This window comes from Budorcas taxicolor, chromosome 15, assembly GCF_023091745.1.
Source record: "Budorcas taxicolor isolate Tak-1 chromosome 15, Takin1.1, whole genome shotgun sequence".
NCBI classification, from domain to species: domain Eukaryota; kingdom Metazoa; phylum Chordata; class Mammalia; order Artiodactyla; family Bovidae; genus Budorcas; species Budorcas taxicolor.
The window spans coordinates 29,939,001-29,965,778 of NC_068924.1; positions in this window are offsets into that span (position 1 = coordinate 29,939,001).

The following is a 26,778-nucleotide window of genomic DNA, read 5'->3' on the forward strand; positions in this document are numbered from 1 at the left end:
ACACATCCATCTGGCTGGAAGACCTCCCCACCTGAACCCCACCCCCTCACCTCCCATTTAGTTAACTCTGATTTATCTGCCAGGTCCTAGGTTGGGCCTTGGGTCCCCCAGGAAACCCTCCTCACTGCTTCAGACTAGATTGGATGTGCCTATTCTCCACAGCATCCCACCTCCCCCTTTGGCTCAGTGGCCTTAGTGATTTGCTTAACATCCATTCCCCGCCCAGCCCACAGGTTCACTGCCTCCCCAGCAGTGAGCACGGTGGTCGCCGTGGAAAGGAGGGATGAGGGAGCACGTGCCCGTGAGGGAGTCCCGGGCCCCCCTGTCACCTGCCTCGCGGGGCTCACTGCAGCCTCACCTCTCCCGGCCTCCGCCGTCTCCAGCCTCCTCGCGGGGCTCACTGCAGCCTCGCCTCTCCTGGCCTCCGCCGTCTCCAGCTTCTGGGTCCTCCTGTGCCAGGACCCCTCCAGTTACAGCTCTCTCGCCTAGTCTTCTCTGGTGTCTGGAGGTGCCAGGTCCTGGCTCTGCCCCCAAGCCCACCTCCTCTTTGGCTTTTGGGTGAAATGGCTATTTCAGGCCCCGGAACCCCAGCCTCCGCAACCTTCTCCTCTGGGGCGAGTTGCATCCTGTCCTCCCTCAGGAGATCCGGAACCCCCAGGCCCCAAGCTTCCATTCATCCTCAGGAGAAAGCCCAGACCTCGCACTGCCCACCCCGATCTTTGGTCGCAGGCTCATCTCAGCCAACACCAGCATAGATCAAACAAGAAAGCATACTTGTGATTCAGTCGCTGCTCCATTCTTCTATCTCCAGTGGCCTGAAACGAGACCTACATCCAGCAAGATTTTAGGGAGGTTTGGGGCTTTTTGCCACAGAATGGTGGTGTAATGACTGGAGTCCTCGCTGCCAGTGGCCAGCTGTCTAGTGGTGGACATTAATATCCTTTCTCTGGGAACCCGAGAGCATTTCTGTGACATTATTTGCATAGATTTGCATATCCAATGCTGTCATCTATCCCAGGGTCTGCAACCTCTGGCTGGGGAGGCAAGTTGGCCGGCAGCTGGTTTTCTTTGGCAGGCTGCCTGGCAGTGCCCCCCACCCCAGCCATCTTGGCCGTGGACACTGCGTCCTCCTGCCCCCACACGCCTCTCAGAACTGAGGCTCTGCTTCTTGCTCATCAACCGTCAGCCAGATGATGCTGCTTCTCAATGGCACAATTGCTTCTCAGGGCCAGGTAGGCAGCTAATCTTGCTCCCACCCCAAGTGAAGAAGACTTGGGAATCTGGCATTTCTTCATTCATTCATTCAATAGTTTGATCAGGCAGTTACTAAGCACCAGGTGCTGTGCTAGGGATTGGGGATACAGAGAAAGTGGTGGGGAGAAAGAGGCTAGGTCCCTCACTCACCATACCTGGGGATCCCAGAGATGCTTCTTACCATTGTTCTTATTCGATGTCAACCATCCCCCATACTGGACCTGAGGTTTTAGCCCTTGACCATTCAGTAGCTCCAACTTCGACACCCCCACCCCCACACCTGATTACCCACTGTTGGTGACACCCTGGACCTCCCCATCAGAGGAGAATAGGAGTAGAGCTTCAGGTCACACCATAAAGGCTTCCTGGGTCTGGCCCTTGCACCTCCTTGGACCTGAAAGTGGCTTATCCCCCAAGTAGAGCTGGTTGAGGTCTCAATGATGCTTTCTCTTAATTGACTTCTGATCCAAAAATATGGAAGGCAGAGAGGGACAGTAAGGAGCGAAAAAAAAAAAAATGACATCTGGGTTACATGGATGAAACACAGGGCTCACGCTGGGAAAGCCAAATTCCAAACTGGGTCTATCATGGGGGACTTCTGGGGGACTCTGGTCATGGGCCAACCTCTGGACAGGGTCGTCTTTTGACCAGTTCCCAGGAGGTCAAGAGTCTAGACAACAATCCAAAGGCTTAAATAGGCAAGGGTAACCTCCCTGTCCCAGTTCTACAAAGGTAGAGACCATCAATAGCTTTCCTCCCAGGGGTCCTTCCTCTGCTGTTCCCTGCTTCTGCTGGTCGCCTCTGAGTTCTCCCATTCCTCTGGGCTGGAAGTCTCACTCTTCTAGGACACTGCCCCATATGGCAGCCCAAGTCCAAGAAAGCACCATGTTGGGTCCTGTCTTCTATGCCACTGTATTGGAACGACCTCTCACTGGCACCATTACTGCAGCCTCTTAGCCAGTCTACCTGTCCTTCGATCCAACTTATTCACAGCTACATTAAAATCCCTAAAACAGAATTCAGTCAGCCCCTCATCTCTCCAAAGCACTTAGTGCTACCCTAAGACTCATAGAATTAAGTCATTTTTTGCTCGTATGTCATAGTTGTTTTGTTTTTTGGCAGTGCTCAGCACAGTACCCATTGAAGGGAATAAAAATGAAGGCTAACATTTTTGTATAATTACTATGTGTCACACTGTATTTTAAGTGTTTTATATGTATTGTTTAATCTATTCAGCAGCTCTAGGAGGAAGCTACTATTATTACATATTACAAATGAGTCAACTAAAGCACAAAATGATTAAGGAGCTTGCCCGAAGTCCCAGAGTTAGTGAACAGTGAAGCTGGGACTTGAACTCTTGTATTCTGATCCCAGAGCCCACACTTGCAGACACCAGGCAGAAATATACTCCTAGATGCATAGCTAATAAACGTCGTAGGAATCAGTACATGGATTCAGAAGCCAATGAATGAAGAAATGAGTGAATGAATGAAGTCACTCTACTCGCCAAACAAATGTACCGTGCGCATACGTGCTCTGTCACTTCAGTCTTGTCCAACTCTCTGCAACCCTATGGACCACAGTCCTCCAGGCTCCTCTGACCATAGGAGTCTCCAGGCAAGAATACTAGAGTGGGTTGCCATGCCCTTCTCCAGGGAAACTTCCTGACCCAGGGATTGAACCCCATGTCTCCTGAGGCTTCTGCACTGCAGGCAGATTCCTTACCTCTGAGTCACTGGGGAAGACCTCATATGTACTGATGTCTTCTAAAATAGTTTTATTCTGACACCTGAAACTAATGTAATATTGTTAAATGGATTATGCGTCAATTTTTTAAAAATCACAAAATAATTTGAGTCTGCCTTCTTCTGAGTAGGGACAGTGTACCATGATGGTGAAGAACATGAGTGGTGGAGCCAGGCAGACCAGGGTTTGAATCCTGGTGTTACCATGTATTGGTTATGTGGGTTTGGGCAAATTATGGAAGCTCTACATGCCTCCATTCCACATCTGAAAATGAAAATAATAATAGCACTTATTGCGGAGAAGTGACGTGAAATCATGTACACAAACCACATCACACTGGGTTTGGCGTATAGAGGGACTCAATTCCCCCTGCTCCTGTGGACGGTCTGACTGAGCAGGAAGGTTGAAATGAGCAAAAATTATTTGTTCTCTATTGTTTTCTGCAGGCACAATGGTGATAAGCAGTGATGAGGAGGAAAGCTCGAACTGTGGGAGGGGAGTGACCCTTGAGGTCTAGGATGGGGCTCCTTCTCTGAAGGGGGTCAGTGAACAGTAGAGGGGAAGCACCCAGCAACCCTCTGCTCCTTACACAAAGAGGGTCCTGCAAAGGCAGCTTCCCTCCTCCTCCCGTTTCATGCAAAACATGGTGAGAATTGATGAAGTCATTTTTTTAAACCAGAGAGCGCTATGAACACATTTGTAATATTTTTCTTCTGTGCCACGGGTAGTATTTTTTTTCTTTTTCAGTTTCTCACCTGTTTAGCAAACATAGGCCCAGTTCAGTTCAGTCGCTCAGTTGTGTCCGACTCTTTGTGACCCCATGAATCACAGCACACCAGGCCTCCCTGTCCATCACCATCTCCTGGAGTTCACTCAAAGTCACATCCATCGAGTTGGTGATGCCATCCAGCCATCTCATCCTCTGTCGTCCCCTTCTCCTCCTGCCCCCAATCCCTCCCAGCATCAGAGACTTTTCCAATGAATCAACTCTTTGCATGAGGTGGCCAAAGTATTGGAGTTTCAGCTTTAGCATCATTCCTTCCAAAGAACATCCAGGGCTGATCTCCTTTAGAATGGACTGGTTGGAGACTATCTTTCCCCGAACGTAATTTTGTGGATGGATACATTTAAAAATGTTCTGCTCTGGTCAAATCTGTAATGACTATTTTTCTCTATTGATAACTTCTCTTTTCAGTGGGTCATTGCCAAAAAAATGCACCTGGAGGACAGAGGTGTCTCAAATAGCAAGTCCAAGACAAGCATTCCAGCTTGAATCCTCTTCTCCCAGGCAGTAAGCTGCCTGGCTCTGATGTTTTTTTGGGGGGGCCATGCCACTCAGCTTGCAGGATCTTAGTTACCTGACAAAGGATTGACTCCATGCCCTTGGCAGTGAGAGCTTGGAGTCCTAACCACTGAACCATCAAGGAATTTCTATAAGCTGCCTAGGAACAAGGACTCGATCTTATTCATCTTTTATCTCCAGGGTGTGGCGGGGAGTCTGGCACAGGTGGGACCCATGGGGACAGCATCAGGGGATCTGCTTCTGGAGCCCTACCATGCATTGTGTGAACTTGGGGAAGTTATTACATGCCTTTGTTGCTCAGTTTTCCCATCTGTGAAATGGGAATAATCTCAGTAACTTATTTTCTAGAGTTATTGTGATAACTTCTCCCTCCCTTCTTCTCTCCTTCCTCTTTTTCTTCTCAACTTGGGGCCAAACAGTATTTTTGGTAGCACAAATCCCACATGTTCATATAACACTCTGTAGTCCCCAAGCCTCTCTCAAATATTCTATCTCATTTTTTTTCTGAAAGAAGTAATTATTAGCATCCCCATCTTTCAGAGGGCTTCCCTGGTGCCTCAGATGGTAGAGAATCTGCCTGCAATGCAGGAAATGCAGGTTTGATCCTTTGTTCGGGAAGATCCCCTGGAGAAGGGAAAGGCTACCCACTCCAATAGTCTTGCCTGGAGAATTCCATGGACAGAGGAGCCTGGCGAGCTACAGTCCATGGGATCGCAAAGAGTTGGACATGACTGAGCGACTTTCATCCATATTTCAGATGACGAATCTGAGCTTTAAGATTTGGCCAGGACCATAGAGTTAGGCCTGAACCAGGTTTTCTGACACTAAGTCTAGATTCCTTTGGATGAAAAGAACCCAGGCAGTAGTTCCAAAATAAATGACATTTACCCAAGTTGGGTCTAATATGGCTCTCAGATAGCCTGTCACTTCAGACATGGAGAAGTTGGTCAAAACGGGCATTTGACATGGAGGGAAGCAAACAGCCAGGGAAGAGGCTGAATTTTCCCTTTTTCCCCAGGCATCTTTTGGCAGCAGGAATAGCGGGCAGCTGAGGGAGGAGGGGGCTCGGTTTGATGTCCATCAAAGAAGAGCGTCTCACTATCACTCCCCTTAACAATTCTGTGAGGATACTTTTATTGCTGGGCTTCCCTGGTGGCTCAGTGGTAAAGAATCCACCTGCCAACGCAGGAGACACGGCTTCAATCCCTGATCTGGGAGGACCCCACGTACCATGGAGCAACTAAACCCGTGCACCGCAACTACGGAGCTTGTGCTCTGGGGCCCGGAAACCACAACTACAGAACCCAGGTGCCACAAACAATGTAGCCCAAGTGCCCCAGAGTCTGAGCAAAAGGAGAAGCCACTGCAACGAGAAGCCTCTACTCCCTGCAACTAGGAAAAAAAAAGCACGTGCAGCAACAAAGACCCAGCACAACCAAAAATAAATAAATAAGAAATATAAAAAAAGAAAGAGCCACAGGTATGTCTGCGAGGGACTACTGTGAATCTACCACCTCCGGGTTCTGAGTCCTCTGAGACAAGTCAGTGAAGGAAGGGGTTACTCCCCCAAGGGATTTCTCTGTGCTGGGACGGTATCCCTTTGTGCCTCTCAACATCTCAACCACTTTCCAAGGAGATAAGATGCTGGCTGATTATGTTCCCCCAGTTTCAAGATGGATAAACTGAGACTCGAAGTGTTCAAGATCACACAGCTGATAAGTAATGGCACTTATTACTTCTTAGCTGTGGAAAGCCACCAGGGAAGCCCAATAAGTAATGGCAGTGAGATACAAAAGCATAGCTGTCTCATTTCAAAGTCCATTTTCGTTTCAGTGAAATGAAGTGGCACTGGGGACAACAGGAGACAGAAGGCTGGGGGAAAGGAAGTTAGGAGTGGAGAGAGGGAAGCCTTGAGCAAAACGCCAGTGAGGGAACCAAGGCAGAAAACCATCTCCACAGTGAGGCAGAAGGCCACTCTCTTTTGATTTATTCTAGCCTATGTGCTTCTTATTGCAACAGCTGGTCTTCAATGACGCCTGCCAGCATTGATCACCTTGCGTGGCCCATTCCCATGAATCTGAGCTAGCCCCATAATTTGTTGCTGATCAATGAATTGTAGTGGATGTGATGCCATGTGACTTCTGAAGCATGAGCAGCCTTGCCGATTTCTCTGGGCCTCTTGGAGTGCTCACTCTAGGGGAAGCTGGCCACCATGTACATGTTCTGAGTGCCCAAAGACAACCATGCTGTGAGGAAGCCCAAGCTCACTCCCTGGAGAAAGCCAGTCAGTCCTCAGCTGTTCCAGTCATCCTCACTCAGGCACTAGACATGCGAGTGAAGAAACCGTCTGGGAGGGCCAGCCCCATCCAGCCTTCAGATGACTCTGGCCCTAGCCTCCATCTGACAGTAACTGTGTGAGAGGCCCAAATAGACACCATCCAGCTAAGCCTGGTCAACACATGCAACTATGAAAGATAGTAAGAAATTTTATTAAGCCACGAGATTGTTATCTGGTGAGATATGATACACACTGGCGATAAATCTCCATGAATCTGGACATCTCTTTCAACCCGGAGAAGTTCAAGGTTACCCCGGGCCTGGAGTGTCTACATGGCCACCCCACATTCCTCAGCTGGACATGGTCCTCAGCGCCTGGAGAGCCAGCCCTCAGCCAAAGGTCCTGAGTTTGTCTCCTGGTTTGTCCATACCAGTTGCATGGCTTTAGACGGGTCAGTGCTCTCTCTATGCCTTATTTTTCTCGTCCACCTGATGAGGTGGTAGAGTTGAAAGCATTAAAGCCTCTTCCATTTCTCTGGCTGAGAAATGGGCTTGCCACCACCGAGAAGTGCCCTGTATCACTCTGCAGCAGGAAGAAGACCATCCTGGCTGTTCCCGGGCTTTAGAAGGGGCTCCATAGGTGCCAGGTATCTCCAGTCACCCAGTGGGTCTGTGAAGGGCTGTGTGTGCAGGGTGGCCCCCAGGTTTCCAGTCCTCTGTTGCCTTTTCAGCTGGTTTTCAGCACTGCAGAGGGAGGACCAACTCTAAGGCCCAGGTCACCCTGGACTCCTAGCTCTGCCTGAGCAGGGAAGTCCCAGCCTGCAAGGAAGAAGGGAGCTCCTGAGAGGAGCAAGCTTCTGGGGTGGCCGTGAAACGTCTGGTGACAATATTTTGCATCTAAAAATACACACAGCCGAGAAGCAGTTAATTACAGCCTCTGGAGTCATTCATAACTTGGCATTTCCCCGTCATACCTGCTGTCTCTGCTTTCATCCCCAGCAGCCACAAAGGAGGGCATTTGTAGGTGGAAACCCAGTCCAGAGCGTCCAGGATGGGACCTCCAGCCCAACCAGCCCTCTGTCCTGGGAGCCTGCCTGCTGCCTGGTGTGGAGCTGGCACTCTCGCATGAACTGCAGGAGGATCTCGAATCAGCTGATCCCCACCCCACCCCCATCCATGCACAGACAGGTGCCCTTGGCCACTTGCCCCTCAGGGATCCATTCAGACTTGCTAGGACCCTCCAAAGTTCAAGGGTGTGGGTGTCAGCTCACGGTGGATATTTAGTCAGGAGAGAGGCTCAGGGTCAGGCCTGTGATGCCGGGAGGGCTTCTCTCCTGGGACTGTGCACGCTCCAGAGGCTCTGGCCAGGACTTATGCTGGTCTGGGACAGGGGCTAAGCAGGCACTGGGACCTCACCCCTCCTTGTTCTGTGTTCCTCCTCTCTCCAGGGCCTCTCATGTGATTTCAGTCTCTTCCGCCAAAACAAAGACTGTGATTTCAAGCTGCAGGGACGTCTGAATGATCTGAGGGTCCCCCCTGGCCCAGTCCCTACTGTGCCCACTTTCCTGCCTGAACACTCACAGTAAATGAGTGTCTTAGTAAAAGTAGGAGAAGAAACTCAGCATGGGGGAATGTCTTCACCCCGCTCCAGGAGAAGGGACTTTTTCTCCCCGCCCCTGTCTTTTTTTTTTCGCTATATAATAGGTCCTTGTTGGTTATCCACTTGAAATACAGCAGTGTGTACATGACCTTCCCAAAGTCCCTAACTATCCTTTCCCCTCCCAGCAACCATAAGTTTGTTTTCTAAGTTTACGAGTCTCTTTCTGTTGAAGTAAGTGAGACAGAGAAGGAGAAATATCATATGATATCCCTTATATGTAGAATCTAAAAAAAATGATACAAAAGATTTTTTTTTTTAATCAAGGAGGCATTTTCAAAGTACAAGTCCTAACTAACAGTTGGATAGTATATTTCACTTGGCAAAATGCTGTCACATATATAGTGCTGTGTGGTTCCCATATTAATTAGAGGAAGTAGTATTTATTATTAGGTCCACTCTATAGATAATTAAATTGAGATTTAGAGATGCAAAGTCATCTTCCCCAGGTTATCCAAGTAATGACTAGCCTTGAACTCAAAGCTCAACCTCGACTCCAGAAATCTTCCTGCCTGGTGGACAGGCTCGGCCACTGCCTCTCAAGCCCACCTTTGAAGCCTGAATAGTGGTCCTGCGGGGGTCCCCGATGGTAGAAAATGCCATTGCTACTCCTCCAACACAGCCCTGAATTCAACCTAAATCCAACCCTGTCTGGCTTCTGAAATACATTTTAATCTTACTCTGAATCTGAATCCATTAGCCTTCGGCCTGCAGGAAATAAGTCAGGGCCTAGGAGAAAGTGCACAATGGAAGAATAAGCAGGGAGTGAAAAATAGCAGTTTTCCAGGGCAGGGGTCACCTACTTGCTGGTCAGCACCTCCTGGATCAGGTCGACGGGGGCTCTGAGGGGTCAAGAGAAACCTGGGATAGTGGCTTTCCAAGCCCAGGTCCTGAACTAGACCTGACTTTATCCTCACATCTGTCTCCAGCCCTGCACCCAGGAGAGCAGTAGGGACTCAGAAATAGCATGTTCACGCCTTCTCCCTAATCACTACCCAGCGTGATGAAACACCTTGACATTCTTTAACGAAAGTTCAACTCGGTGGCAACTCAGGGTGCTGCATGAAGAATGAGGTTTACATGGAATCCCAGAATCACAGAAATTAGAGACGAAAAAGGACGCTGAGGTCAGAGGCAGCCGGTCCCCGGGGGCTGCGCGTGGGTTCTTCTCGGTAATAGACTCCCCCTTATTTCTGCAGCCCAAGCGACTGCCTCCCTGAAGACCACTCTCCACTGTTTCCAGAGAAGATATTGTTTATAGAAATGAGAGGTCTGAGTCGATCCCTGCGTGATTTGCTTTGAAATTTATTTATCATTCACAAGCTGGCAAAGAGGGGAAAACCAAGGATTTAAAGTCACTTGTAGGGCAGTGTGCCTGAGCAGAGATGGGAGGAAGCTGGAACACTCTGGAGCCGAGGCAGCCTGGCATGGTGTATCTGACCCCTTGCTTGCTGTGTAACCTCTCAAAATTTTCACCTCTCAAAGCCTCAATTTCCCTCATTTGTAAAATGGGAGCTATTGATGCCTATGTAGAGGGCTGTTGGAAGATTAGGGGAGTTGATGTGCAAAGAGCATCTCACTTTGTGACTGGCCCATCAATGACTCCACAAATCGTTGTCATCATTACTCTTCCCTCTCCAGACCCATCTCCCTGTTTGTAAAACAGGCCTAAGCAGATTTCTCAGACACTGGGTTTCCTCCACTCAGCATTTCACCAAGATTTGCAAGCCCCTTTTATGTGTTACGTCGCAGGTAACAACGACCGGGACAGGTTCTCTGACCTCACTGAGCTGTGTCTTTGGGAGTTTCCTGGAGGAAGGGTGCTAAGATGCTAAGGATGATTTGGTATTTCTCCAGCACAGGTTGTAACCCTGTGTCTCACTGGGGACATAACAGCAGTCACAGAAACAGGATGGCATTTCAGCGACAAAGCGGGGCGTGGTAGCACTGCTTCTCCCCTTCCAGGGGCAAGACCCCAGAGCCATCTCCACCCACCTGGTTCCCCGAGGGCCCGAGGTCAGTGTATCCGCTGGCTACACCTGGGCTGGTGTTGATCTGGGGAGATGCTTTTACACACACACACACACACACACACACACACACACACACACACCCCTTCTAATGGTGTCTGATCAGCCACTCCTAACCATAGTCATGGTTCCTACCCATGGCAGATGCTCAGGCCACACCTACACAAGTGAAGTCAGGATGCCTGGGGGTGAGAACCATGCAGGAGAATTATTTTCACAGCCCCAGGTTGAAACCCAGAGCTCTAAGGAGATCTAACTGCCAGAGGAAAGAGCACCTCGCCTCTGCTCTTCACTGCTTTTCCGGTATCCCTGGACAGCCTGAGTTTCTTGTCTGGACAAAAAGGGTGCTCATGCCTGCCTCACCTGGCTGCAGTCACGGTGCACAAGCCTTCGTGAGAGCCTCTGGGATGGCCTCTGCCCAGATGAGTGGTCTTGGTCCTGGGACCTACGTCCTGGCAAAGGCTGGCTGGGGAAGAGATAGGGGTGTACGAGTGTTTCCATGGGGGCAAAGCTGAGTGCCGAGCACACCACAGCTTGCTTGCCGAGGAAGCGCCAGGAGGATCACCTTGCTGAATGTCCCGTGCGGACCCCCCTGTGTGACACCCTGACAGTCGTCCTGAAGTGAACCATCAGCCTGGCGCCTCCCCCCGAAACTGCTCCCTTGTCCTTTCTCTCCTTCTCCCTGGGCTGGAGTCCTGCTATCTCTAGATGCTGCATTGCCAACGCCTTCTGCCCGATAAACATTTGGTGCTGGCAGGTGTCAAGGTTTGAAAGGGGCCTATATTAATCACAGAGAGATATACATCTGACAGGAGTCCAGCCAAGGTCCTTCAAAGAGGCCTAGAGGAGAGCTGGACAGGCCGGGCGGGTCCTCTGCGGACCGGCTTGCTGAGGACCAAGGAGGGTCACTGCCCGCCAACAGCACGGAGACCTCCCTGTGGCTCAGGCCTGAGCCACCATCGAGAAGCGTGGAGGAGACCGCACAACAGGGTCTCTGAGCTCACCTCCTCTATACCCTATATTGGGAGTGACATGCACCAAGCTTTAAAATGCTTGCAAAGCAACATACAGGTAAGTGCAAAGCAGTGAATCAGGTTTGAGGAAGTGGGTGAGGAGAAAAAAAAATCAGGTGAGAAGCAGACCTCGGTGGGAAGAGCCCTAGATATAGAGTAAAAGATGAGATTTGCGCTACTAGTAGGGAGAGAATAGACAGGGAAAGAAGGGGGGGAAGCGGGGAGATGGGGGAGAGGGAAGAGGGGGAAGGGAGGAGGGCACTTTGCATGCAGTAAGAGAAGTATTACTGGAACTTCCCTGGTGGTCTAGCAGCTAAGAGTCTGCACTCCCACTGTAGAGGGCCCAGGTTCGATCCCTGGTCAAGGAACTGGATCCTACATGCTACAATAAAGACCCAACACAGCCAAAGAAAAAAAAATTAATAAAAGATTTACAAATAAAAAAGTATTGTTTTATGAAAATTTATTTCAGTTTTTTGGGATGCATAGCGGTGTTATATTTTATTATGTATGAAGACTCAAATTCTGTACTTAGTCTTGATATAAAATTTATTTCTTACTGGAAACCATGCTCTAAAAAGCATATGCGTCATAGGAGTCAGAGCTCTGGGTTTGAGATCAGCACAGTCACTGACTTCTGCCCATGCGATTTGGACAAAAGCACTTGAACTTTCAGAAACTCTTATCACCATTAGGAAAATGTGAATAGCACTCCCTGTCCCAGCGGTTTACCTTCCCGGACTTGCTGTGAGGCTGAAATAAGATAATATATGTGAAAATGCTTTGTAAATGAAAAATTCCAAATAGGCATAATCCATTATCATTAGGGGAAGTCAATCAGAAACCTACTCAGAGGAGACGAATTTAGATCTGGATTTGGAAGATGGTGATGCGGGTAACGACGATCATGCCAGCTCACACTGAGGTGGTCCTAACTTTGTGCCCAGCGCTGATCTCGGAAGCTGCAGAATATGGATCATGAGTACTGGGACCAAGCTAGGTAACAAGAAAGCCTGGTTGCTGGGCCTGCAGTACATGACAAGTCACACCAAACAGAAACGGTAAGGCTGGGTGCTGGCTCCCCCCGGACACAAGAGCAGGGATCTGCAGTATGAACTGCCTGCGTTTGGTGCCCCCAAAGCCCCAGCAGAAGTGTGTGAAATGGCCCCAGGGGTTCATTTTTTGCAAGAGACAGAAGAGTCACAGCCTTGCTCCAGATCATGGTTTTATCCCTCACCAAGTTGGGAAGGAACTGGTCAACACGCATCTGCATTACCCAGGCGGCGTTGAGATGTACCAGCCTCTCTTGTCCTCAGAAAAACCGGAGGCATCACTCCCGACAGGCGGCCCCACCTACATCCTAGGAGACTCTCTTCTGGCTGGCCAGCAGCCCAAGCCCACTTTGGACGGGCCTGTAAAGAAATCCCAGGCCCTCGCTGGAAGGTTGGTCAGGGAGCAATTGCAGACTTGCTGCAGAAAATTGGAGCTGCCAATCTCCAAACAATTTTGATTTTTTCTTTCACACTATGCATTTCATGATTGTATGGTAAGTGCTTGGGAATCACAAAGGTCCTACAAGAGCTTCGTATTATAAGTCAAATCCTGTTAGGGCAAGTACCATTGCAATGAAACCTTCAGTATGACAAAAGCAATTTCCATGTCCTAGTAGATGGCCCACTTATTTCAAACAATATTCACTCTGCGAACAGTGATCACTCCCTTCTCGGAGATAGCTCCCTTCTCTGAGTGCTCGGCCAACTGATTGTCCATCCTGCGTGCTGTGTAACGCACACAAGCACTATCTTGTATCATTCACCGGTGTTTGATCCGTATTATTTTTGCCTTCCCATCTGGAAGAAAAAATCCTCAAGGTCAGGGCTGGTCCTGCCAAGGGGAGGAGCATGTTTGGACATGAAGCCTGCTAGGTCTTTGTTGGTTCCAGCCCCAGATGATTCCTGCTTATCTACTACAGGTGTTGTACCAAGTATGAGATGGCGGTGCCAGGAAGATTCAGGTCCTCTTCTCAAAGGGGCTCACAGGCTAGCAGGGAGGGAAAGACAAGTAAGCTGCCACCGGAGTTAATATAAGAAGTGCATCCTCTAACAGGCTCAGAGCAGCAATACAGAACCAGAGGGGTCCTGGAAGGCTTCCTGAGGGAAGTGATATCCAAAATAAGACTTAAATGGTGAGCAGAAAGCATCCAGGCAGGTAAGGTCGCGGAAGGTCCAGACAAGACAGTAGTGAGGGCCAGACTAGAGTTCTGGGTGGCTGAGTCAGCCCAGTGATGACAAGAGCTCACTTCTACCAAATAGTTGCCATTTCCAGGCATGGAAACAGAGCTTATTTCATTCAATCCTTACATCAACCCATCACCCCCTTTTACAGATGAGAAAACTCAGGCTTTGAGAGGTTAAATATTTTGCTTAATTAATTTGCACAATCTAAGCATTAGGTGTCATTATTACTATCATAATCATCACTATTATTAATATCTTCAAACTCTAAGTCTAAACTCACCTCTTCTAGTCAATCAGGTTTCTTTTTTTAAAAAATTGTTTTACTGAAAAATAGTTGATTTATAACCTGTTTTTCTATTGTACTGAAAAGTGATCCATATATATATATATACATATATATATAAATTGTTTTTCATATTCTTTTCTGTTATGGTTTATTACATGCTATTGAATATAGTTCCCCGTGTTGTATAGTCAGACCTTATTGTTTATCCATTCTGTATATACTAGTTTGCATCTGCGTGGCCAGCTAGGTGTCTGATTAACCTCACCTAATGACAAGTTCACACTGCTAGTAATGGATTTGAACCCGGTACTTAACACCCGAGAGGTGAGAGAAAGTCAGAGGCAGAGCAGGGATAACTCAGTCTGGCCCAGCTTGTGCCAGAGCGGGTCACAGCAGTAAGGTGAATGTGCCAGTCAGGAGTGGCATGAAGCCTGTGGAAAGACAGCCTTCTAAGTGGTCCAGGTGGGAAAGGACATGCCGGCCCGTGGCTTCAGAAAGATTCCTCAGGCTTCATTATAAAGGATGTTTTCCACAAGCATAGCTGGAAGCCGGGGGATGTGTTAGGGACTGCTTTCTCAATCTAAGCAAGAGACACAAGGCAGTCTGATTCAGGCCTCATGTGCATTGAGAAGTGAAAGATGAGAGAAACTTTTAGGAGGGGACTAGATGGGACTCCCAGCACATATGCTGGTGGGGAGGGGAAGGGAGCGGGGACAGGCAGGGTGGGGCAGGGAAGGGATCTGGCTGTAGAGCTGGCTCTGGGGGATGGAGAGGGTGCAGGAGAGTCAGGAGGGGCCCTAGGGGCATGGTGGGTGTTTGGATGGCAGGTGATGCTTGGAGCCCAGTGGCAATGGCTTGGAGGTCTCACAGGGGCAGCCCTTTCCCCACAGTTGATAGGGAGGTAGACATCAATGCTGCCAGGCAGCTGCTGCTGCTGCTGCTAAGTCACTTCTGACTCTGTTCGACCCCATAGACAGCAGCCCACCAGGCTCCCCCGTCCCTGGGATTCTCCAGGCAAGAACACTGGAGTGGGCTGCCATTTCCTTCTCCAATGCATGAAAGTGAAAAGTGAAAGGGAAGTCGCTCAGTCGTGTCTGACGCTTCGCAACCCCATGGGCTGCAGCCTACCAGGCTCCTCCGCCCATGGGATTTTCCAGAGAAGAGTACTGGAGTTTCCAAATAGTAGAGAATTGGAGGGTTAGATCTAGAAAACAAAGACTAACTGGATCACTGTGGGCAGACTGGGATAGGGAGTGTCAGGGTTGCAACTCCGACCTTTTAGTGGTGCCTGGGAAGCGCCACCAAAAAAGGCAAACTGGACTTACAATGTGCCTGGGCCAGCGGACATCATTTCTGATGACCAGGGCACTAGTGACTCAATCCTGGGTGGCCAACAAAGGGCAACATCTTTGTCATGAGTTGTTTACTTCCTCCCCCTGGAGCCCAGCCAGAGGCAGGGATGTGTTGAGCACTTGGCACACATGGAGCCCAGCACCAGCTTCAGTTTGCATTCCCAGCCCCAGCTCTTGAAGTCTGTGCTATTGACACTGCGTAGAGTTTGGCAATCCTAGAAGGAGACAAAGTGCTCAAGGGGATGATTCTAAAATAGGTGGTGATGCTCCCCAGCCAATATTTTTTTGTGTTGTGGGAAGAGAATTATTTCCAGAGATGGTGACATCAGAACGCAACAGGAAAGCTCTAGAGAATTTAGTGCCTCTGCGTTTCTTCTCCCCTCTCATTAGAAGAGAGTGGTGGTGTTTTAAATTCTCTAAAGTGGCTCTTCAGTTCAAGGATGAGTTTATAAAAAAAAAATCATTTCTGTGGCAGGGAAGACAGAGGGTGACAGGCAGCAGCTGGGCCTAGGGTTGAGAGGGCCAGGAAGGAAGCTGAGGAGGTTGGAGACAGTTACTGATGGATAAACAGGACAGAATACTTAACCCTGGGGTTAAGCAGAGGAGGCTCCATCACGTGCAGGCTTGGGCAGCTAAGAAGCCCAGAGCAGAGAAGGGCTCAGCAGGCTGATGGCTGGTAGGTCTCCACTGCTGGCCTTTCAAGTTGTATCAGGACCAGAACCAGGTATAGTCATGCCTAGCCCATATAGCAGAGAAAGCAATGGCAACCCACTCCAGTAATCTTGCCTGGAAAATCCCATGAGCAGAGGAGCCTGGTAGGCTGCAGTCCATGGGGTCGCAAAGAGTTGGACATGACTGAACGACTTCACTTTCACTTTTCCCTTTCATGCACTGGAGAAGGAAATGGCAACCCACTCCAGTGTTCTTGCCTGGAGAATCTCAGGGACGGGGTGCCTGGTGGGCTGCTGTCTATGGGGTTGCACAGAGTTGGACGTGACTGAAGCGACATAGCGGCAGCAGCAGCAGCAGCCCAGAGTCTCTGCAAGCATTAGGGCCAAGAGAATCCTCTAGGCAGATACAGCTTTGCCCTGGTGCAAGGTTCTGCTGAATCTCAGCCCCCAAATGCTCATCTGGCCAGGTGTCTGCAAAGATGGCCACCAAAATGTCTCCCATCCCTGAGTATACCTGCCTTTCTCCATCAAGAAATGGAGTTTTTTTCCCCTACCCTTGACCTGGACTGGCCCTGTGACTTGCTTTGGCCAATGAAATGCATTGATGAGTTCTAGGATCGAGTAGCCATGCAGAGACATATTGTCTACCAACAGGTCACGCAGCTCCATGGAGTTCATGGACAAAGAGAAGCTGGGCAGCCCTCCAGCCAGATGCGGTCCCAGATGTGGCAGTGAAGCCATCTTGAATGTTCCAGCCCCAGCGAATTGCATACTCATGAATGAGCCAACTGACACCACGTGGAGCAGAAGAGCTGCCCAGTAGACCCCTAGCAACATCTGGGAAGCACGCTCAGCATGTCCCTAAGTTTGAAGAGAAAGTGAAGGGAACAGTGCCTAGTCCTCGAGGTGGGAGACAGGACACAAAAGAGGAAGGGGCAAGACAAGGAAAGTCCTAGAGAGAGAGCAGGATCTCTCCAGGTAGACCAGGACATGATGAGTGACAGCCAAATCACCGTAGATGCCATCCTGATGGGTGTCATTCAGTTAGCAGTGCCAAGAAGGCAACTTGGGCAGGTCCTTCCAATGTTAAGATCCCAGGGGAGAGGCTGGAACTGACTGAGTGTCTCAGTTATTCAGTCCAGTGCAGGAAAAAACCATGACGTTGTTTTCAGCAGTTCCTGGGATAGCTGGGCTCTGCTGGGCAGCTCTTCTGCTCCATGTGGTATCAGGCTGGCTCATTCATGAGGCTATAATTGCCCCCACCCTGACCCCACCATTAGCTGGGGCTGGGACTAGGCAGTGCTTCCCTTCGCTATCTCTCCAGACTTAGGGACAATTCTCTGCAAACAAAGGGTACTTGCTGGTGATATTGGTCTAGCCATCTGCCTGTCTAACTAGCTGTAGGTTAAATCCCCAAACCAGACTCCACTGACAATTCCCTGGGAACGGCTCTCTAGTGGGTGACTTACATCCGTGCACACGTGCATACTCCATCGTTCAGTCATGTCCAACTTTTTGGGACCCTATGGACTGTATCTCACCAGGCTCCTCTGTCCATGGGATTCTCCATGCAAGAATACTGGAGTGAGTTGTCATTTCCTCTTCCAGAGGAGCTTTCCCACCCAAGGCTCGAACCCATGTCTCTTGCATCTCCTGCATTGTAGGCAGATTCTTTATCATTGATCCACTGGGGAAGCCCAACACATCTATGGGATAATGCAATTCTATTTTATATTTTGCTGTTAGCCAGGAGAGCCTCGTCCAACTTAACAGAGCACCCTTTTGGCTTTTGCTGTATCGGTTGGTCTTTGCCCTGTGGAGGCGCTCAGACAACTCAGAGGCAACTCAGAGGTTTCAGAGTATGCCCCCACCCCGCCCCCACCATCTCTTAACTGGCTGTACCTTGTCATGCATGCTCTGCCCCTGCTAATAATATGTTGTTGCATAAATTAATTTTGAAATAACTCATGTCAATTTCCCTTTCATCAGTGAAGGCAGAAGAATGGGGGACTTGGGGGGAGAGAAAAGAACATAAATGGAGACACATCTTTTCCATGGAGAAAAAACTCCACAGGATCTGGGCACTCCCTGCATTTCTGCACCTCCAACAGCCTCCGTGAGCCTCTGCAGGGAGATTTTTCTGAATAATGGAACATTTTCCTGTTTTAATCAGATGCAATTTCGCAAGCAGTTTTTATGATTTAGCAAGTCCATTAAAACTGGCATTTGTTCTGCTCTGACACTCAAAAGGGGCTCCAAAGAGCATAAACACTGGAAATTACTTGTAGGGAAAGACAATATTAAAATTCCCCAGCCTGGGCCTGTTGTCTGAGAAATTCTGTTATCAAGCATCATGCCAGCTACCATCAGAGGCGCTTGAGATATACGCTGCTTCCTCTTTACGCACTAGCTGGGGGCACAGGAACTCAGGCAGCAATAAAGACTGGATGTTGTTATCTTTCAGCACTTTTGGCATCAGGAGGCAAGTAGGTCTTAAAGGGAACTCACTGGAAGGGCAGGTCACAAAAGTGCAAAGTCTCAAGGAAGAGGGTGGATGAGCACATGGCGTAAACCGAACCTAGAAATTGCTTTCCTGCCCATGGAGAATGATAGGGTACATTGGCATGTAATTAAGAAGGTCAGTTTATCAATTTCACTTGGAGTCAGTTCTCAATTATCTGTGTACTGACAGATGACCGGGGTCATATGACAACTCTAATGAAATTCTCCTATTTCATTCTCTCTGCTTCCCATCAGGGCCTTCTCTCCCAATAGAACCAAACAGCACTAGTAGCCAGCAAGTCTCTTGGGAACATTTCCACTCTCCCAATCAATGCAGGAGCAATAGAAGAAACTGAAAAAGGTAAAACCTGCCAGATTAAACTACATACAGTTAAGAGTTTATGTAAATAACAAACCAATAAAATGCCTTTATAGAAAGGGAAGACTGAAGGAAAATATTTGCTTCCAACCTTTCAGGCCAAGCATTAATATTTTACTATAAATAATTGATGTATGAATTGAAGGGAATATTCTGAGAGTCAGGATGGGGTGGCGGCAGGGGAGGAGAACAAACACAGAATAGGTAAAGGATGTGAACAGTAATGACACAGCAGCGAGGCTGTGAAACATGGACTTGCTGGGGATTCCCTGGCAGTTCAGTGGTTAGGGCTCTAAGCTCTCACTACCGAGGGCCCAGTTTCAATCCCTGGTTGGGAAACTAAGATCCCACAAGCCCTGCAGTGCAATTAATAATAATAATAATAATAAATTAATTTGAATGGACTCATTAGAAAGTACAACCTCACTTGTAATTAAAGAAACATGAAGATAAGGTACTCTTTGAGCTTCCTGCTAAATGTGGAGCATTGAACATGTGTTTCTCTCTCTCCCTTCTAAAACCCTGCTGAAATGAAAAGAAAAAAGACATACACTCACAAGAACCCAAAGAACAGGGGAGGAGACAGTGGCATGTAAAGGGCATTGTCTGATTTCTGTGACGACAGAGGGCAGACACAGGAGGGGTGACTGGTGGAGGAAGCCTAACATTTGGGGTCTGCAGGGGGACTGGCAGGAAGCCTGATTGTTCACCATGAAGCCCACATGCACAGGAACTAGAGGGCACTTGGGCTCAGGAATGGGCCAGGAAGGACTCAACCCCAGATCCCAGGCCCCAAGTGCTGGAGAGAAGGATGTAATAAGTGGGTCACGGTGGCATTCAGGGCTGAGGAAGAAGAGGCGGGACTCACAGCTCAGCACTGTAGTGGCCTATTTGGCCAGAATGCACACCCAGGACAAAGACCTAGAAAGGCAAATATTCTTTAAGTGCCTAACTGACTTTTAAGAAAGAACATTCACCCTCAAGCCAGAGAGACCCTAAAGCGGGAAGCACTGGAGTGACGCTGTAGCTACTGCATGTTTTTTTGTTTTGTTTACTTAGTATTTTATGACTATGCTGGTGTTTGCATTATTTTTAGTTTGACTTTTAATTTTATATTAGGGTATAGGCAACTCACAATGTTGTGATAATTTCAGGTGAACAGCAAAGGGACTGTTTGCTGCTTACATGCACATGTATCCATTCTCCCCCAAGATCCTCTCCCATCCAAGTTGCCACATAACGCTAAGCAGAGTTACATGTCCTATACAATAAGTCCTTGTTGGCTATCCATTTGAAATATAGCAGTGTGTATATGCCCATCCCAAACTCCCTAACTATCCCTTCCCCTCATCCTTCCCCTCGGCAACCATGGGTTCATTCCCTAAGTCTGTGAACCTCTTTGTCACTGCAAGCCCATGGGGTTAGTGCTCACATGAGGCCCAAGACCTAGGCTCTGAGCCTTCTGAGAAGTGTTGGAACTGAGATCTTTGCCTTGATGTTCAAATGTTACACTCCCACCAGAGAAAGAGGTAGAAAAAGTCGTGAATTTGTCTAGGAAGATGACAAGATCTGTTTGTCTCAGCCAGCATAGGCTAAAGGTCTCACTTGGCAATTTACAACCAAGGACCAGCTCTTCATGAAGAATTGGTCTTCGACTTTAGCTTCATGATACAGAAACAAATGAGTTGGTAATTTTATGTTAAAAAGTGATCCTAGGTTAGTGGTTCCATTTGGGAAGCCTAACATGAGCAATTAAAAGACACTTGCTTTTCGGAAGGAAAGCTATGACAAACCTAGACAGCATATTAAAAAGCAGAGATATCACTTTGCTGACAAAGGTCCGTGTAGTCAAAGCTATGGTTTCTCCAGTAGTCATGTACAGACGTGAAAGCTGAACCATAAAGAAGGCTGAGCATCAGAGAATTGATACTTTTGAATTGTGGTGCTGGAGAAGACTCTTGAGAGTCCCTTGGACAGCAAGGAGATCAAACCAGTCAATCCTAAAAGAAATCAACTCTGAATACTCATTTAAAGGACTGATGCTGAAGCTGAAGCTCCAATACTTTGGCCTGATGTGAAGAGCCGACTCATTGGAAAAGACCCAGATGCTTGGAAAGATTGAAGACAGGAGGCAAAGTGGGCGACAGAGGATGAGATGATTAGATAGCATCACCAACCCAATGGAGATGAGTTTGGGCAAACTCCAGGAGATAGCCAAGGACAGAGGAGGCTGGCGTGCTGCAGTCCATGGGGTCACAAAGAGTCAGATACGACTGAGTAACTGAAAAACAACGAAAACATAAGCAAACACAAGATGTCCTTAGAAGAACATGTTCTTATCTATGTTTGTCTGGGATTCTAGAGAGAAAATCCTATTGAAGATGAGTTTAAAATCTAATTTAAAAGCACATGAAGAACTTAGATTGTAAAAAAAAAAAAAAGGAAGCAAAGGAAAGGCGATTACTACCAAAGTCAGAACAATGATTTTCTTAGGAAAGGGAGTGGTTATGACTAAGAAGAGCATAGAGAGAACTTCTGGGGGTTGGATAGAGTCTATTTCCTGAAATAATTGAAGACATAAAAGAAGGAATTGAAAACATAAAACGTCACTACGAAAACATGAAGGGTAGATTTGACCCTCCAAAATTCTAGAAATGAAATGTGTAGTTATGTAAGTTAAAACTTCAATGGAAAGTTTAAATAATAGATAGAACTGAAGAATTCATGAACAAAAAGGAAACCATAAGAAATTACTCATAAGGCAACCCAGAATACAAAGAGATGGAAAATATTTGAGACTGAGACATGGGGGTACTACCCTGGTGGTCCAGAGGCAAGACTTTGCTTTCCAATGCACGGGGTACAGGTTCGATCCCTGTTTGGGGAGCTAAGATTCCCACATGCCTCATAGCCAAAAAACCAAAATAGAAAACAGAAGCAATATTGTAACAAATTTAATAAAGACCTTGAAAATGGTCCACATCAAAAAAATCTTTTAAGAAAATAAAATAAAATTTAAAAAGAGATAGAGAGACTTGGGAAGCTCCCTGGTAGTCCAGGGGTTAAGAATCTGTCTTCCAACGCATGAGACATGGGTTCAATCCCTGGTTGGGGAACTAGGGTCCTACGTGCCATGAACAGCTAAGCCTGCTTGAGGCACCTACTGAGCTTGCAAGCTCTGGAGCCAGAGTGCCACAACTAAGACTTGACATGGCTTAATTAATTAATTAACTTTAAAAAGAGAGAAACAGAGACAGAATGGGAATGCCCATCATATGCCCGATAGTTAAAGAACAGAAGAAGGAGATTAGAGAAGATACAATATTCCAAGAAATAACGATTGAGAATTTGCCAGAATTGGAAATCCTCATATTTGTCAAGAGCCTCAAGTAGCATGGCTAAAACTAAGTGCACATCAAGAAACATTGCTGTGAAATTTCAGAGCACCAAAGGCAAAGAAGATCTTTGAAATAAACAGAGATAAAAGACACAGATTATATAAGAGAACATTTGTACTGACTCCAGAAAATAGTAGAAGAGTGTATCTAATGTCCTGAGAGAAAATATCTGTCAGCCCTGGATTTTACTTATAGCTAAATCAGCTTTTCGAGACTAACAGTGAAATAAAGATGTTTTCAGATATAGAATGATTGAGAGTTTTTAACTACAGGGCTTTGTTGAAAGCACTACTACGGAGTAAATGCAAGAAAGCATAACGAAGATACAGTAAAAAATATGGTATGTACCAGTAAACTGAAACATGTCTTGGCTGCTATTTAAACAAAAAAAGGCCATACACAAAATAATGATGAATAATTGAGGGTATAAATAGAAGTGAAATTAAAATATGAACCGCAGACTCTATACTTTGGAAAAGGAGTGATAGGGGTTAAAATGAGGCATTTTGAGATCCTTGTTTTATTTTAGAGGAAAACAGGGACACCAATCAAATTAGAATTTTATGTTACATATAGATTCAAAAAAATTTTATGGGTACATACTCTAAAAAATTGAAATAGAATGTATGACTTCCAGGACCGTCAGCAGAATAAGAGAATAATTTTTTACAAGCCTTGATATTTTTCAATAGGAGGCAAGAAGAAGGAAATGAATCAAATAAAAAAGCAAAGTAAGGTAGATTATATTTTCTGAAAATGTCCACAGCAATCATTTTAATCCCACATGCTCTTCCAGAATCTCGCTAAACTCCCCACCAACAGACAGTCATCTTTCTCCCCTTGATCCTGGGCAGGACCTTATTATTATCTTGACAATTAGAATGTGGTGGAAGTAATGCTTTGTGATTTCTGAGACTAGCTCATAAAAGGGAATACGGCTTCCACCTGGCACTCTCTTTCAAGATTCTTGCCCTTGGCCACCATATTATGACAGACTTCCAGCCATACAAAGTGGCTCTGGGTAGTTTATTTGGACTGGTAGATCTAGCTAATGTCTCAGCAGACAAGCTGGCATCAACACCCAGACATGTGAGTGGGCGAATCTTGAGACGAATCCCACCTTCAAGACTTCTAGATGAGAATCCAAATGTGGAGGAGCTATGCTCCACCCAGTTTCTGACCCGCAGAATCTGTGGGCATAGTAAATGTCTGCTTTATATCACTAAGTTTCGGGGGAAATTGTTATACAGACATAGTAACTGGATACAGTTTAGGTGAAAGAAGCACAAAATAAAATGGTAGCATTAAATCTAATGTATAAATAATCAAGCATGTAAACTGACTAAACTCACTTGTTCAAAGATTGACAGATTGGATTTTTTAAAAAGCTTTGTGTAGCTTATAAGAGATATGTCTTAGAAGACAGGACATAGAAAAGTTGAACACAAAAATTTGGAAAAAGATACCCCAGTCACACACCAACCCAAAGAACACTAGTGCAGGAGTTTTTTGTTGCATCTCAATACAGCTGTTAATGTTAAGAATAGAGATGGACACCATACAATATCAAAAGGAACCGCTTGCCAGAAATATACGGAAATTCTAAATTTGCATGAAGCTAATTAAATAGTCTTAAAATGTTGTTGCTGTTGTTGTTCGGTCACTAAGTTGTGTCTGACTATTTGCAAGCCCTTGGACTGCAGCATGCCAGGCCTCCCTGTCCCTCATTATCTCCCAGAGTTTGCCCAAGTTCATGTCCATTGAGTCAGTGATGCCATCCAACCATCTCATCCTCTGCCTTAAAATATATAAAGTCAAAATTGACAAAATTCCAAGGAGAAATTTACATATCTAAAATCATAATGACACATGTAACACAGCTGTCAGCAACTGATATATGAAGCAAATAAAAATGGATAAGGACAAAAGGTTTGAAAAATGTAACTAACAATTAGAGGAGAATGCACATTCTTTTCAAATATGGATGGCACATCTACAAATATAAACCATTTATGGTATCCAAAAGCAAGTCGCAACAAACACCAAGGAAGTAATATTATAGAGATCATGTTCTCAATCCACAATGTAATTAAGTTAGAAATATATTAAAAAATCTTTTAAGAATAGTCTGTACAGTCATATATTTTAAAACACACTTTGAAATAACTCAGGGGTCAAAGAAGAAGTAATAATGGAAATTAGAAAACATTTAGACCTAAAAGATAATAAAAATATGACATATCAAAACATGTAAGATACAACTACAATGGTAATTAGTGGGAAATTTATAGCCTCAAATGTTTAAATCATGAAAAAGAAAGATTAAAAAGTTAATGAGCTGACTTCAACTTAACAAGTTGAAAAAAGGAAGTCAAAGTAACCCCAAAAAGGTAGGAAGAAGAAGATTATAAAGACAGAAAATAATGAAATAGAAAATGCTATAAGGGAAGAATTCAATAAAACCATAATCTGGTCCTTTGAAAAGACCAGTGAAACAGACAAACCTCTGGCAGGATTGATGTGAGAATAAGATGGGGAAGGACACACAAATCAAAAGTATTAAACATGGAAAAAAGTGTAACTTGATATAACATAGAATTTTAAAACAATGAAATTAATATGAATATATTTTTATAAATACACTAAGAGCCATAGATAAATGCAGTTTTCTAGGAAAAAGTAACTTACTAAAACTTAAAGAAAATTAAAAATCAGAAGGGGCCTATAATCACTAAAGTAGTTGAAGAAGTATAAATTTACCTACATCAACAACAGTAGCTCTGACTAACAAAGCATCATCCTTGGGTGGCTTTACAGGGAACTTCTACCAAATATTCAAGAGACAGAGAAAATGTTCTGCATCAGTGCTTCTCAAACTTAATGTACAATCAAATCACCCAAGTCTTGTTCACATGGAGACTCTGATCCAGTGGGTCCAGGGTGGGTCTCTAAAAGCTCCCACATTATGCCAGATATAAAATCTTCTATAAATCACCAAGGTAACCAAAGTAGAAAATACCAAGATTAGCAAGGTAATCCAAGATAACCCAGTAGAAAATTGGGCAAAAGTTATGTACATTGAATCCACAAAAGAGAAAGCTTGAATGCCAATAAAAGATGCCTAACTAACTTGATTGTTACACTCAAATGCAAATTAAAAGATACTGTTTCACACTGACTAGTTTAGCAAATCTGGTTTGTTGACAGTATGGACTACCAGCAAATATATGGAACAAGAACACCCTCTAATGCTGCTGAGGTGGGAGGATAAATTGATGTCTACTTTGGAAAACAATTTGCCATTACAGAGTAAGGTTGAAGAGACACAGCATATATGCCTAGGGGAATTTTTGCACCTGCGCTCAAGGAAAAGTTACAAGAATGTTCAGATTAGCACTGTATGTAACAGTGAGAACCTGGAAACAATCTAACCTTTCATTAAGGAGAGAATGATGGAATAATTCAGCACCATACAGCAGTAACGCTACACATACAACACTGATAGGTCTCGAGGAATACTGAAAGAAGTAATGCGAAAGGTGATAGGTATACATTGATAGCTTTATGTAAAAATACAAGACAATGCAAAGCTTATGCTGTATACCACATATAGGTAGCAAAAGTATAAAAACTTGCAAAAGAGTGAAAAATACCAAAGTCAAACAGTGGTTACAACTGGGGAGGTAGGGACACAGGATGAGTTAAGGGTAAATACCAACTGAATCTATCACTTTTTTAAACAGTAGGAAGCAATATAGCAAAATGTTCTGAATGAATGATTTAACAGGACTGAGGAGAAAGGAATAGGGCTATTTTGACATTTTGTAATAATTTAGAAGAAGACTACGAAGGAGGAGGAGCAGGAGGAGAAGAAGAAGGAGGAGGAGAGAGAGCAAAAGAAGAGGGGGAAGAAAGAAGGTTTATAACAAAATGAATGAGAGAAGGCATATCAGCAAGTGAGATGTCTTTAAATGTCTTAAAGAGAGCAGGTGGTGAAATGGTCACTGATGAAGCTAGGAGAAGGTGTGCTGCTACAGAGAATGCAGGCAACCAGCCCAGGGAAGCAGGTTTTGATCTCAGATGTAAGGGACATCAGAGAATGTAGGTGATATTTGGAGCTGAATTAAGGAAGCCAATTGAAAATCCATGTACCAAACAGTAACAGCCCATCCCCACAGTGTATAGAATTCCTGGCAGCCATATTTCTCTAACCCCAGGCCAAAAAAGAAAAGAATTTCTTCTAAAAAGGAATCAAATAACCCTAAAACAAAGATCCTGCTTTCTTCCGACACTTCGCTAACTCCCAGGAAAATAGCTGGCTCACAGCCCAGTCACCCCAAGAATGAAGTCCATCAGCTAGCCAGTCTTGCTCACAAACATGTATCTGCTAAGTGCATTTTTGTCCTCTCATACTTTTATATGAAAAGATATCCAAGAATCCCCAATACTTGAGAGTTTCAAAAAGCAACAACAGCAATGGAAAAAACTGATCCCTGAAGAAGACAATTCAGACCACAGAAGATAATGTAAAAACAAACACAAAAAAGACTCTAATTAGATCCTCAGGGAAATGAAGAGCTCTTTTGTGTTTTGATTGTTCTTTTTTTCATAGCATCCTGTTCTTGAAAATTTGTATATATATATATATATATATATATATATATATATATATA